The sequence below is a fragment of the Mustela erminea genome, chromosome 10 (assembly GCF_009829155.1).
Source record: "Mustela erminea isolate mMusErm1 chromosome 10, mMusErm1.Pri, whole genome shotgun sequence".
Taxonomy (NCBI): domain Eukaryota; kingdom Metazoa; phylum Chordata; class Mammalia; order Carnivora; family Mustelidae; genus Mustela; species Mustela erminea.
Genome location: NC_045623.1, coordinates 91,526,934 through 91,542,447, shown reverse-complemented (window position 1 = coordinate 91,542,447; position 15,514 = coordinate 91,526,934).

The window sequence follows — 15,514 nt, the reverse complement described above, 5'->3', positions numbered from 1 at the left end:
TCCCCAGCATTAATAAATCAATACTCATGCCATTTGGATATATTTTGAATGTCTTTCATTATACATTGCAGGTCGGGGATGGCTGTTGAATTGGAAGTTAATGGGACAGGACAGGGCAGGTAGGGCTGCCTGGGGAGAAGCTTCCAGCCGTTGGCTCTAATTGCCTCTGCTGCAGAAGAGGGCGTTAGTAAAACAGAGGCCTGGTTAACTGCGCGAGCCCGCCGGAGTTAAGGCGAGTTGCAGCTTGGGAGTGGGTGGGCTGAGCCACAGTGGTCGAAGGGATTGCGTTCACCGGCTCATGTACCCATTCATTCATTCACCCTTCATCCCTCCTCCCACTGCCCTCTCACTCTTTACGAATCCTTCCTTAGCCCTCCTCCAAGATGTTCTCTCATCCTCCTTCTATTCTCCTGTCCCTCCTGTCCCTCCTGCTTCCTCCCATCCCTTTTATCCTTCCTCCTACTCCTTCTCCTACCCTTCCTCTCATCCTCTCTCCAAGTCATTCTCCCGTCTTTCTTCCCACCCCTCCTCCCACCCCCGTCTTCTCCCCATCCCTCCTCCCACTCCTCCTCCCACCCCATCTTCTCCCCATCCCTCCTCCCACTCTTCCTCCTCCTACCCGCCCCCACCCCTCCTCCCACCCCCATCTTCTCCCCATCCCTCCTCCCACTCTTCCTCCTCCTAACCGCCCCCACCCCTCCTCCCACCCCCATCTTCTCTCCATCCCTCCTCCCACTCCTCCTCCTCCTACCCCGCCCCCCACCCCTCCTCCCACCCCATCTTCTCTCCATCCCTCCTCCCACTCCTCCTCCCTCCCCATCTTCTCTCCATCCCTCCTCCCACCCTTCTTCCCAAACCTTCATCTGCTACGCCCCCCTCCTCCCGTCCCTTTCTCCTTCATCCCTCCGCCCACCCCTCCTCCCATCCCTTCCCCATCTGCTCCCCATCCTTCCTTCTATCCTTTTACCTCCTTCCAGTTTTCTTTCCATCCTTTCATCTTCTACTCATCCAGAACATTCTGCGGCGGGCCTCCTAGGCACTAGGCCCTATATTGACTCATATAGGCTCATAAAGGTGTCTGTCTGTCTCAGACATCCAGACATCTCAACAAACAATTACAACACATTGTTCAAGAGCCGCCACATGAACAGTCGATAACACTTCTGCCAGAGAGACCAGAGCAGGACTCAGAAATGAGCCAGTGGCAGGATGGCCTGACTCTAGGGGCTGGGGAAGGATGAGAGAAACCTCCCCAGAGGACATGGAGCCTGGGACAGGTTTTGAAATGTGAGATAGTTCTGGTGGTCTGAGCAAGATTAGGACCTGCAGAGAGCCCAAGGAAACTGAGGACTGCCAGGAAGGGTCTTGCCATCGTGGGTATGGATCCAAATCCCCAGGAAGTCAATAAAAATTTGATTTCCGGGACGCCTGGGTGGCTCAGTTGGTTAAGCAGCTGCCTTCGGCTCAGGTCATGATCCCAGCGTCCTGGGATCGAGTCCCGCATCGGGCTCCTTGCTCGGCAGGGAGCCTGCTTCTCCCTCTGCCTCTGCCTGCCATTCTGTCTGCCTGTGCTCGCTCTCTCCCCATCTCTCTCTGATAAATAAATAAAAAATCTTTAAAAAAAAAATTTGATTTCCTGGGGTCCTCCTCTGGGGAGTATGACCCAGGAGGTCTGGGTAGGGAGTCAAGAATCAGGGTCACGACCTCAGCACCAAGGTGCCTGCTGATGGAGAGAGCCCGTATCTCAGGCTGGCCATGGCTGGCTGCGTGGCTAAGCCTGTCCCTGCTTGCTTGGAGCCATTTCAGGTCTATAAGCAAATTCTCATCTGATAGCGTCTATTTACTCACCTCGACAAAAGAAAAAACTGAGGACCAGAGAGACAAGGACTGAGCCCCAGGTGCGATCTCTGCATCCCTGCCTGGAAGCACACGGCCTTTGTACCTTCTGTCCCCTCTGTCTGGGTCACTTTCCCCGGCCCACAGCCGTATGTTTGGCTCCTCCCCATCTGTGCTGGTTACCTGCTGCTGTATGACAAATTACCCCAAAACTCAGTGGCTTCGAAAAACCAACATTTATCATCACACAGTTTTTATGGATCAAGAATCCACGAGTGGATGATTCCAGCTCAGGCTCTCTGAGGAGGCTGAAATCAGAATGGTGGCCGGGGCCGAGTCACCTGAAGGCTTGACAGGGTGGGCTGCCCAGACGGCGCCCTCATACCACTGTTGGCAGGAGGTCCCAGTGCTTGACTGGCCATTGGCAGAAAGGGTTGGGGCCTCTCCTCGGAGCTGCTGGACCGTCCTCATGCTATGGCACCAGGTGATCTGAAAACAAGCAAGCAACATATTTATAACATACCCAGAAGGCAGGGGCAATCATTTCTGGCATGTTCTACCTGCTGGAAGTAAGTCTTCCGGTCCAGTTCGCACTCAAAGGGAGGAAATTAAGCTCCATCTCTTGAAAGGAAGACTATCAAAGAATTTGGGCACAAATTTTAAAATGCCATTCTCTACCTTCAGGTCTCACGGACACGTTGCCTCTCGGAGATTCTCACCCGACACGTGGATCTGGAAGAATCGCCCACCTCTCATCTCTGTCCCTCTCCCCACAGGACAGTCCCCACGACATCAGACACTTCATCACTTTGGGTCACTAAGCATCCCCAGCATGAGAACGGTCCCTGGCTCCTAGTAGACATTTGAGAATTGCTTGTTGAATGCTAGGATGAAGAGGAAGATAAAGGAAGAGAGAGCAATGCTGACCCGCTTGGGTCTTCCCTGCCTCTGGAATCCAGACCTGGTTGGATCCTGTAGGACCTGAAACCTCATCCTGGGCCAGACTGGGGACAGCCCCGCCTGGGGGTAAGTTCTGGTCCCCTCTGGACCATCAGTCTTTGGTGTGATGCCACATGTGTCCTTTGCCCCAGGTGAGCCGTGATTTCTCCATCTGATGGAGCGTGCTAGATTCCTTCTTCCGCTTAGTGAGTATGTCCCAAGCACCTGCCACAGGCCACACAGTGTCCTGGGCACCATACAGACAGCACCTGCCTCCGTGGGGTTGAGCCCCCAGAATAAACCCACCGAGCATCCTTCCAGCTCCCCTGTGCTCCTGCTCTGTTCTCTGGCAGGTGCTGCTATGGACTGAATTATGTCCCCACAAATACCTTAACATGATAGGGCCTTTGGGAAGTAATTAGGGTTAGATGAGATCAGGAGAGTGGGGCCCTCAAGATGGTATTAGTGGCTTTCTAAGAAGAGGAAGGAAGAATGATCACTCTCTCTCCCTGCCATGGGAGGAGGGAGGTGGCAGTGTGTAAGCCAGGAAGAGGGCCCTCACGAAGGACCTAATTGGCTGGCACCTTGATCTTGGACTTCCCAGCCTCTAGAACTGTGAGAAATAAGAATCTGTTGTGTAACTCCCCAGCCTACGGTATTTCGTTAGAGCAGCCCAAGCTAACTATTACAGATGCTGATGGCCAAGTATCTGAGTCCAGAGATTGGGCTGAGGTCTTTAAAACCCAGACTCTCCTGGGAAGGGGTAGAGAGCCACTGGAGAGAGAAATCACTTTAAAGCCAGTTATGCGGAAACTATGGAGAACAAGCGCACGCTCAGTTCCGGGCCTTTGCACATGCTGTTCTTCCTGCCTGGAGCTATTTTTCCCTATTCCACACTCCTATCACAGGCCAACTCCTCCTTGCCCTTTGGTCTTGGCTCTAGTGCCAGCTGCACCCAGAAGACTTCTCTAAGCTAGTGTCTGGGTTGGGGTCCTCTGCTGATTCCCATGGCCCCCTGATCTCTTACATGAATACATTCTCCACACTAGACTACAAATCTTCCTTTGCTATGTCTCTACTCTGCACCTCCCATGAGTACCCCAAGGGAGAGACCCCAAGATCAGATCCTCAGGATGGGGACTCAACTTCAGCCAGGTTAATTTCTTTCTTTTTTATTTTCTTTCTTTAAGATTTTATTTGTCAGAAACAGAGACAGAGAGAGAGCGAGCCGGCATAAGCAGGAGGTTTCTCCGGCAGAGGGAGAATCAGATCCCCGCCAAGCAAGGATGTGGAACTGGATCCCAGGACCCTGGGGTCCTGACCTGAGCTAAAGGCAGAAGCCACCCAAGCGTCTCCAGCCAGGTTAATTTCTTTAACCGGATCACACAGCTGGTGATTTCCCAAGATGTGGCAAAAACCCACACCTGTCTGGATGCCAAGTGTGAGCTCTTCACTCTATGCATCCAGGCTCTGAAGCATTTTCTCTAACACTCTCTCCTGTATCTTCATGAAGAACGAGTCTGTTCTTATCTCAAAAGGAGGAAGGAACCAAGGCCCAGAGTTCACCTACATCCAGCCTGTCCTGATCCCAGCCCCACTCACTTGGAGGTGATCTGTTTTGGCCCAGGGATGTATCAGATACGTTGCGGGGAGCCCCCTGCTTGCTGCACTGAGACCCCCACCTATGTGCTCTTGTTTACTGAGCCCAAACACAGAGGGAGAGAGCTGTTATCAGTCCTACCCATTTTCCAGGTGGGAAAACAGAAGCCCAGAGAAGTGAGGTCCCTTGTTTACTCTCACTCAGCTGGGAAGTGGCAGAGCGGGGCTTTTAAACCCACGTCCGTTTTGCTTTGCCCCACTGAGCCACAGAATGGCTTCGAAGCACTGAGTGGGAGACAGGACACCACTCATTCGTTCATTCACTCAGGAATAAATACGGGCTCCCACGGGGGAGGCAGATCATCCACAAATAGACGAATACATAAGCAAGGTGATTTCAGAGCCTTCACGTAAGGGCCTTAAAAGGAAAGAAGCAGGATGATGTGACAGTGACGGGGAGGGGACGCATCTTTAGATGGGGGCTCCTCCGTGAGGAAGTGACACCTGACCCACCGCCTGAGTGGCCCCCTCCTGGACATTTGACGAGAGGCTGAGGGTGAGAAGGGCAGCATTCCGAAGACGAGAAGGAGCATGTGGAGGGGCAGAGAGCAGGGAGGAGAGGAAGAAAGCCAGGCTGTGTCTCAGGTGGAGGGGCCGATGAACTGCGGCTATGCCTGGGCAGGTGGCCTAGCCGCACCCTGTGAGTGGTGCGGATCAAGCAGGGGACTCCATCCAGGGGATGGATGGATCCAGGAACCAGGGAGAAAAGGGGTGCACTGGGCTGCGGTGTCAGCTGAGGTTCCAGGGTACAGTCCTCGGAGTGAAGGTGGCCTGTCAGCGAGACGCAGCACGGCCCTGGGAATGGGCCACTTATGATGGACTCTCCCTCTGGCAGGCACGTAGGGGGGGTGTCAGTCAGGGAGAAGGGATTGTTCCCAATGCCACAGCTCAGGTGGGAGGCCTGGGACTGGCTATAGGAGTCTGAGGCCTCACTGTCCCCCTTCCCCACGTCAGGCCTGGGCCAGACCAAGTCTTCTTGGGTCCTCAGAAGACCCTGGGAGAGAGGCCTGCCCTTGGGGAGGCCCCAGGCCCTCTCCTTCTGCCCATCTTGGCTGCCCCCTCCTTAGCCATACTCCTACCAGCCCTAGATCTTTGGACAGAGACTGAACAATGCTCTCAGGGCAGAACAAAGGACTGGGCCAACCTGGTCCCTTTATGAATTGACAAAGGCTTTACCACTCATGGGGGGTGGTCAGACCCCATGGCCTGAGCCAGTGCCAAGGTCCTCACAGAGACCACAGAAGGGGCAGTTGTCTTGTGTCTAAATTTCCTTCTGAGGCCCCTGAGGGGACAGTGCAGGACAATGGGAAGCACATGAGCTTTGAAATTTAAAAAAAAAAAAAAAAAAAAAATCTGGGTTCAAATCCTGGGTGCCTCTGTGTGATCTTGGGCAAGTCACGTGAACTCAGTTCCCTCATTCGCAAAATACAGGTGCACTGTGTGCCCCCAAGGCTCGTTAGAGATTAAAGGAGGAGATGTTGATGAGGAGCCCATCAGACATTAGCCTTCCTCCACCCATGTCACTGGCCAGCTGTGTGTCACCCAACATAAGACTCTTGACTCCCATGGGGCTTCACAGAGTTTGGAAGCTGAAGGCACCTCAAGTTTCATGTAATGAGCCCATGTTTACATATAATGTTAAACTAAGGTCCATGGTCAATGCCACGCTGAACTGTGGACTCCAAGACGCCACAGCTGTGTGGTCAGAATCCCAGCTAGGGGCTCATTCCTGGGTGCTGGCTCTTCTTCCCATTATATGGCTCAAGACCCTGCACAAGCCCCCTTTCCTCTCTGAGCTTCGGCTGCCCAGCAGCAACACGAGGGATCAGACCAGATGTTTTCTAAGGATTCTTTTTATTCTGTGTCTGCTGGCTCCTGGATTCCCTGAGTCAGATCAGTAGGACTGCAGTGTTGGCCACCTCTGAGCCACCAGGGTAACTCATCTAAGAAGTCAGATGACTCAGTCTCCTCTCTCCAGGCTGGGCCACATCTCCTGCCCTTGCCTGTGTTGTTCTCTACCAGGAACACCCTTCCCACTGTGTTACACTGCTCCATTCACACGGTAAAAGGTCGCCTCTGATATGAAGCTTTTCCTGCCTGCCGGTTCCTCATGTAAAACTAACCTTCCCATCATGCTTCCCTGGCCTTGAGCACACTCCCAACATTAGACAAGTACCACTCTATTGCCTGATTTATGTGTAGGTAGGCAGCTCCGTGAGGGCAGGGCTGGCTCTGATCCATATCTGTGTCCAGCATTGGGCCTGGTGTGCAATGAGCAGCGTAAGCATCCACTGAATGAAAGAAAGCGGAAGGAAGGATGGTAGGAAGGGGAAGGGAGAGAGGAAGGAAAGGGAAGCGGAGGGAGAAAAGGAAAGAAAGGAAGAAAGGAAGGAAAGAGATGAGGGGAAGAAGAGGGCAGGAAGGAAGTCAGTCAGTCAGTCAGTCACAGTCTGAGGCAAACGGCAGCCAACAGGCCTTGCCCTTGCATCTTGCTGAGAACCAGTCGTCCCCAACCCAGCCCATGTACCCCAGTGAGCAGCCCGGGCCCACCTGGCCATAGAGTCACTAATGAGCATTGATTCTGATCGGTCCCATCCATCATGCCTCTGGAGCTCCTTTTCTTAAAGAACATTAGGGAGCAAATGTATCATTGGTGACTGGAGGCCCAATAAAGCAGGCACCTCGCGAAATTTAGTATTCAACTCGTAAAGGCCTTAAAAGCATTTTTCAATTATGAATGGCCTGGGGGGAGTCATTCTTTCTTCGCCGGGGGATGAATAAAGGTGGAAAATAATAGCATATCAATATTGTTGCAACTTAGCAGGATTAATCTGAGAGAGTTAAAGTTGTTGCTTCTCCCTGCCGCCTGAGCACTCAGGTGCACTGGGAAGGACTTGGCCAAGGTGATCCTCACCAGGACCCCGTGGGCGGGACTGCCGCCTGGTGGATCAACACCTCAAGTACCACACCCTCCCCCTCTTTCTCCCCCATGACCTGCCCCCAGAGCATTCCCTGGCCCTGAGCCATTCTTCTTACCCATGTGAGGCCTCCAGGGCAGGCCTTCTCATAATGATCTCTAAGCTCTGTACCATCCTGAGGGCTTAAAAGGGGTCTTTATCCTGATTGTGGTGATGGCTGCTCAAATCTACAGATATGGTAGCATTTCAGAGAACTATACACACACGCACACACACACAAACACACAAGACATAAAGAGTTCGTGTAAGTCAGGTGAAGAGTACAAATTTGTTCTATTTCTAGAACTTCCTATGCATTTTTAACTACTTCAAAATAAGAAATTATAATCAAAACTAAACAATTAGTTAAAAAATGTAAAAGGTGGTTCTCACAGGAGCAAAGGAAATGGAATTCCATTGGTAGAAGTACAAAAGGCAGGTAGCTGTAGGAAATAATGTTGCATTATCTGGGGGGGAATAGTCAGAGCAATGCCTCCCCTCCAAAGATGTCTGCCTCCTAATGCCCAGAACCTATGGAGAAGTTAGATTACATGGTAAAGGAGAATTAAGGTTACAGATGGACTGAGTTTGCTATCAGCTGACCCCCAAGATGGGAAGATTATCCTGAATTATCCAGGTGGGCCCAATATACTCACAAGATTCTTTTAAGTGAGAGAGGGAGGCCTCAGAGTCAGAGAGAGATTTGAAGATGCTACCGCTGGCTTTGAAGATAGAGGAAGTGGTCATTAGCTAAGGAATAGGGCAGCCTCCAGAAGTCTGAAAAGGCGAAGAAAAAGTGTCTTCCCTAGAGCTTCCATAAAGAACTCAGCCCTGACAACACCTCAATATTAGCCCAGCAAGACCCATTTTGGACTTCCATCTTTGGAACTATAAAATAAATATGTTTCAGCTACTGTTTGTGGTCATTTGTTACAGCAGCAATGAGAAGCTAATACATCCAGTAGACATTTTTTAATTCAATGTGCACACACACTAAGATTCAACAATTTCACTCCTATAGAAAATCTTTTTTTTTAAGCTTTTATTTATTTATTTGACAGACAGAGAGATCACAAGCAGGCAGAGAGGCAGTTGGGGAGGGCAGGCTCCCTGCTGAGCAGAGAGCCCAATGCGGGACTTGATCCCAGGACCCTGAGATCATGACCTGAGCTGAAGGCAAAGGCTTAACCCACTGAGTGACCCAGGCACCCCTAAAGAAAATCTTTGATCTGCTTTCGGTTGTGGTTAGATGTGGTGTAGGGTCATCTACAAGAGCGTTCATTGTACCATTATTCAAAATAAGCTAACTAGAAATGATCCAAATGTTCATCAATAGGAAATGGATAAATCCAATGTAGTGTATTCATACAATGGAATATTATACAACATTGAAAAATGAATGACTTATAGTTAAACACAAACACATGGAAGAATCACACAAGAAATGATAAATGAAAGAAACAAGTCACAGAGAAAGACATATAATAGCATTCATTTATATAAAGCTCAAAAATAGACAAAGCTAAATAACATACAACTGAGGGCTGTCTTTTTAACATTTTTACTCCAGTATAGATAACATATAGTGTTATATTAGTTTCAAGTTCATAATATAGTGTTTCAACTATTCCATACACTCCTGGTGCTCATCACAAGTGTACTCTTTAATCCCCATTACCTGTATTACCTATTCCCCCCCACTCCCCCTCTGGTAATCACCAGTTTGTTCTCCAAGGGATATCTTTTTAAAAAGTAAAACTACAAGAACAAAGAAGGACTAATACAAAGATCACTATGTTAGTCACCTCTTGGGATAAAGATAGAAAAGGTTGAAACCCACAAGGAGTCTTAAAGGTACAGCAGTTTCTTGAGCTGGGTGGTATGGATGCAGGCATCTGTTGTATTATATTATATTATATTATATTATATTATATTATATTATATCACATTTACTTAAATTATATGTATATATTTATATGCCCTTTTGAGTGGATGGTAGAGTTCACAATAAAATATTCTTTAAAGTCTTTGCTTTTGATGGCTCATTTGACCCTTTGTCACTACACCATGAACAAGGCAGGATAGGGGTCATTACCTTCATTCTACAAGTGGGGAAACTGAGGCTCTGAGAGGGGAAGTGACTTACTCAATCTCACTTGCCTACTTCCCAAGCTTCATCTCTATCCATTCACCCCATGTCCTGTGCTCTAGTTTGAGTTCAAGAAAGCAATGAGACAGCATAAAGAGAAACCATGAGTCTCTTCCTTGCTTTTGAATTTCCAAAGAGGGAGTCAAAACCTCAGGTCATGGACTAATTGTGGAGATTATGTAAGCAAACTCCCCTGTCCCTCAAATTGTATAGAGATTTCTGAGCTTGTGTAACTATAAGCCGTAGACGTATATAGCAGCATATGGGCTTTGGGGAGTCAGAAGTAGTGAACCATGCTGTAGAAACTATGGCTTCCTGAGAAAGAAGGAACCTATACTATATTTCCTCTGGGCCAAATATTACCAGATAGCTTCATAGGTTCTGAAAAAAAAATCTATAAATCTCACTTCCAAGGAGAATCCAGGGATGGTGCAAGACCCCAGGGTAAAACTGTCTGGGTGGGGTACAGACCAGAAGGACCCTGGGTGCCTCCACCAAGCATCCTGAGCTCATTTTGTGTAGGAAATGGCATAAATAACCAAAATCTAATATGTAAATAAACAAGAAAATAAACAACCATGATCTGAAAAAAAAGGAGACAACATTATAGAACTTACAGATACTAAAAAGATTTTTTAAAAAATGAAGAGATATTGTGCAAAGTTTTATAAGGACGAATTTGATAATTTAGATGAACTGGACAATTCCTCAAACAACTAACATAAACTGATAGAAGAATAAGTAGAAAATCTGCATAGACCTCTATATTTTAAAGAAAACATACCCATTTAAAAAAAATTCACAAGGACTATTTTAGGCATAGATGGTTTCATTGATGAATTTCTCCAGACATATAAGGAAGAAATGATACCAATTTTACACAAACTGTTCCAAAGAATGTGTTTTTAAATAACATTTTCTAACACACTTTTAAGGCCAGCATAATCCTGATACCAAAAATTGCAGAAAACGAAAATTAAAGACCAATCTCTCTCATGATTAATTAAGCTCTCTAAGGCTCAGTTGTTCATCTGTCAAGTGGAGATCACAATAGTTACCTTTCTTGGAGAGTTCTTGTAAGGATTAAATGAGATAGATACAAAAGTCCTTACCAAAACACAGGGAAACCAAATCCATATGTATGGAGATTTTTTTAAGGTTTATTTACTTATCTTAGAAAGAGAGCATGTGTGTGTGTGTGTGTGTGTGTGTGTGTGTGTGAAAGAGAGTATGGGGGGAGGGGCAGAGTCAGACAGTTCTCAAGCAGACTCCCTGCTGAGAAGGGAGCCCAACTCAGGACTTGATCCCAGCACCCTGAAATCCATGGCCTGAGCCGAAACCAAGAGCCAGTTGCCCAACCAACTGGGCCACCCAGGTGCCCCTGTATGGAGGTTTTTATAGTCACAACTGAGTTGGGATTTTTCTTCCCAAGAATGAGAAATTTATTTTTACATTTAAAAAATCCACTATTAGGGGCACCTGGCTGGCTCAGTTGGTAGAGCATGCAACTCTCGATCTTGGGGTTGTAGGTTCAAGACCCTCACTGGGTATAGAGATTATTTAAAAAATTAAGTTTTGTTTTAAAAATCCATTATGATATTCAAGAAAAGTGTTGGCGAGGATGTGCCTTGTTGGTCACTGTGGAAAACAGTATGGAGGTTCCTTGAAAAATTAAACATTAAAATCCAGTAATCACACTCCTGGGTATTTATCCAAAGAATACAAAATCACTACTTGAAAGAATATATGCATCCCTATGTTTATTGCAACATTATTTATAATAGCCAAATTACAGAAGCAACCCAAGCATCCATCAACAGATGAATGGATTTTAAAAATTTGTGAATGTGTATGTAATGTAACATTATTTTATCATAAAAAAGAATGAAATCTTGTCATTTGTAACAACATCGATGGAACTAGAGAATACAATGCTAAGTGAAATAAGTCAGAAAAAGACAAATATCGTATGATTTCAGGCATATGTGGAATTTAAGAAACAAAACAAATGAACAAAGGGGAAAAAGAGAGAGAGACAAACCAAGAAATAGATTCTTAACCATAGAGAACAAACTGATAGTTACCAGAAGGGAGGTGGGTTGCAGGATGAGTGAAATAGGTGATGGGGATTAAAGAGTACACTTAACATGATGAGCACTGTAGAGATTAATGAGTAGTGTAGAGAATTGTTGAACTGCTATATTATACACATGAAACTAATATAACACTGTATGTTAACTATACTGGAATTAAAATTAAAAACTTAATAAATGTTTTAAAGAACCAACCAATTATTATAAATGACCATACTAAAGGAAATAACAAAAGGAAATAGAGGATGAAAATCATACTGTCATCACAACCAATGTAAAAATCATTTGATAAAATTCAACACATATTCATGATTTTTAAAACTCTTAAAAATACATATTTAAAAAAATTTCTTAACCTGCTAAAAGGAATTTTCATAAGATTCCTTGCAGCAAACAATACCTGATGGCAAAATATTAAGAAACTTCCTTGGAGATTGCTAATGGGGAAATTGTGTCTACATCTGCACTTATTTTTTAAGGAGGGGAGAGGTAGAGGGAGAGAGCAAGAGAGAATCCCAAGCAGGCTCCATGCTCAGCAGAGCCTGACATAGGGCTCAATCCCACAGCCCGGAGATCATAACTTGAGCTGAAATCAAGACTTGGACACCCAACCAGGTGACCCACCCCGGTGCCCCTACTATTGCCATTTCTATTCCACATTGTACTGGAGATCCTAGCCAGGGCAATAAGATAAGAAAAATAAATAAAATGCATAAAGAATAAAAGAAGCAGCAGGAGACAACATGGTTGTATCCATAGAAAATTTAAATTAATTTATAAATAACTAAAATCTTTAGCAAATGCAGCAATTATACTTCTATATATCAATAATATTTTAATTTTAAAATATATAATTTATAATTATATAAATTTTATAATATATAATTTTTAAATATATAATTTAAATTTTAAAATATATAATTTATTTTAAAATATATAATTTATAATAGAGTAAAAAATCACATAACTAATAGTCTAAATGAGATGTATACAGGGGTGCCTGGGTGGCTCAGTCAATTAGTCATACAACTTGATTTCAGCTCAGGTCATGATCTCAGGATCATGGGATGGAGCCCCACATTGGGCTCCATGCTCAGTGTTGAGTCCACTTAAGATTCTTTCTCTCCCTCTCTCTCTGCCTCTTCCCCAGCTCACACACATTCTCTCCCTCTCTCTCTCTCAACTAGAACAAAAATCTTTAAATAATAAAATAAAATGAGACGTATAAGATTGCTACAGAGAACTATTATCCAAAAAAAAAAATCAATGGAAGAATAGACCATGTTTATGGATTAAAAGACTCTATATTGTAAAACCAATTCTTCTCTATAAATTAATCTATAGATTCAGTGTAACCCAAATCCAAGTCCAAGATGAAATCCCCAGCAGGCTTTTTTGGCAGAAACTGCTAAGTTAGTTATAAAAATTTTAATGAAAATGCAAAAGATAAAAATATCCAGGATAATCTTGAAGAAGAGCAAAGTTAAAGAACTTAAACCAGTGGATATCAAGACTTATTATAAAGCTAAAGTAATTAAGATAGTGTGGTATTAATACAAGTAAAGACAAATATATCATAGAAAGTAAAGAAATTCCATTTCTTGCACAACTGAGTTTATGGGGTGAGGTTTATACTCATTGCACAGCCATAAGTGCCATAAGGACACCTAATGGGTGGACCTTGAGAGTCAGAAATGCTTCCTTGAAGAAATAATGATAGAACAAAAATGTGAAGAAAAAAAGAGAGAGAGCATGTGCAAAGGTCCTGTGGGTGTAGGAAACCTGGCCCCATTAAGGAAGTTGAGAGAAAGCTCATGAGGCTAGAATACAGAGAGAGGAGGGGTGAAGATTGGAGCTGTGGCCAGAGTAGTCAAAGTTCTGCATGGCTTCCAGGGCCACAGTAAGGACTATGACCTCATCTCCACTTTCATAAGGTTCTTTACATCTGCTCAGGGAATTGCTTCCCATAAGACTGCGAGCCCTACAAGAATGAACAGTGCTCTGTGTCTTGGTGGCAGTAGAAGGTACCCAGAGGTACCTGATGAGCACATATGAGAGCAGAGATAGAATAAGAGTCAGGGCCAGTGACTCCTTATCCAGGGTTCTTTTGTTCACCTCGGTGCCTCAAGGCTTCCAAGACTATTCAAGTCCTCTCCCTCCTTCTCCCCTTAAATACAAAAACAGAAAAACTCTTTGTATTACACACAAGACCTTATTCATACTGTGTGGTCCTCTTGTTCTCCTAAAGAAAGTGGCTGCCAGAGGCCAAGGTCTGCATCTTCCATGTCTATAGCCCAGCTCCTGACAGAATCTGGAAACCAGGCAATAATCAGCAGACACTTATGACGTGTTTTCTGACAGACTTGTGCTCATAAACCAGCTCTACCTCTGACCTTCTTTGTGACTTCAGGCGGCTTAATATGGCCTTGGAGGCTCAGTTGTTCATCTGTAAAATGGGGGTGGTAAGGCTCCTTTCCTCCAAGAATTCTTGTGAGGATTACATGAGATAACATGTGAAAAGTACCTAACGGAATCTGACACATCCTAAATGCTCAAGGAATGCTAGCTGCTATGATTGTCTTTATTCTTTGAGCTTCAGTGTTTTTCATCTACCAGTTGGTTAAATGAACTTTTCTGGGGGTGATACCAGTGGAGACATTCCCAATCTACCTTACATATTTTGGTAATGGTTAAAACTCCCCTTCAGGGATATATTGCTTTTGCCACTTTTAATATGTGTAAATTCTACCTCCTGTGTTGTCATAAGGTTAAACAAGACAGGATATTTAAAGCACCTATCATAGTATCTGGTGTATGGCCATGATTCAGTAAATCATGGATTTGGTTATTACCAACCATAAGCAGAATCCTTTGTCCTAGAATTCACCTTCTCAGCATGACAAGTCTTGCCCTATCCCTCCAGTAGGTGACCTCAGAGACATTCAGGGGTTCTCTGGCTGACAGAAAAAGCACAGGAGCCCCTTCTCCCACTGAGACCTGTGCACCTCCTCCTGATTTCTCCTGTAGAGCATTTACTCCTAGTGTTTTCAGTCTGCCTCTTGCCAAATAAAAGGGACAACCAAAATCTGGTTGCTCCACCCAGGCTCCTGGCCATCAACCCAAAGGAAGGAGCTTCAGTCCTAATGCCACATGCAAGCCATCCCTAATGTCAAAGAGAGACTCTGTGTCTTTTCCTCTTTTTTTAAGATTTTATTTATTTGAGAGAAGAGAAAGAAAGCATGAGCTGGGGAAGGGGGAGAGGCAGAGGAAGAAGCAGATTCCCTGCTGAGCAGGTTGCCCAAAGCAGGGCTCATTTCCAGGATCCCAAGATCATGACCTAAGCCAAAGGCAGACACTTAAACAACTGAACCATCCAGGTGTCCCAAGATGCCCATGTCTTTATGCAAGACAAGCCACATGGATGTGAAGTTGAACAGCTAGCGCCTCTGGGTGACAGAGAAAGCCCAGGGGAATCAGAAAACCAAGAAAGGCCCTTGCACCTGAGAAAATAAGCTTGGTGGTTCCTGCGGACCCTAAGACAGAGAAGGAATAGCACTCTCAGTCAGGTTGTCCCTCCTTGAATCCCAGGCGGGGCTAACCTCCTAGCAAGTGGAAACACTTTGCAGACTTGATAGGAAGGTCTCGCTTTTCTATCTCCTCACTGGACCAACCACCTCACCTCTCACCTTGACCAGTCTGTCTTCCTGGTGGTTTCTCCAGTTCTCCTCTTTGTGCCTGTATCAGTCAGGCCAGGTTAGGCAGTGCTGCAGTAACAAATAATCTCCGTGCCCCTGTGGCTTGCAGGAACAGAGATGTACTTTTCAGCCACACTGCCAGTCCACTGCTGGTCAAATACAACTCTGATCCATGTCATCTTCTCT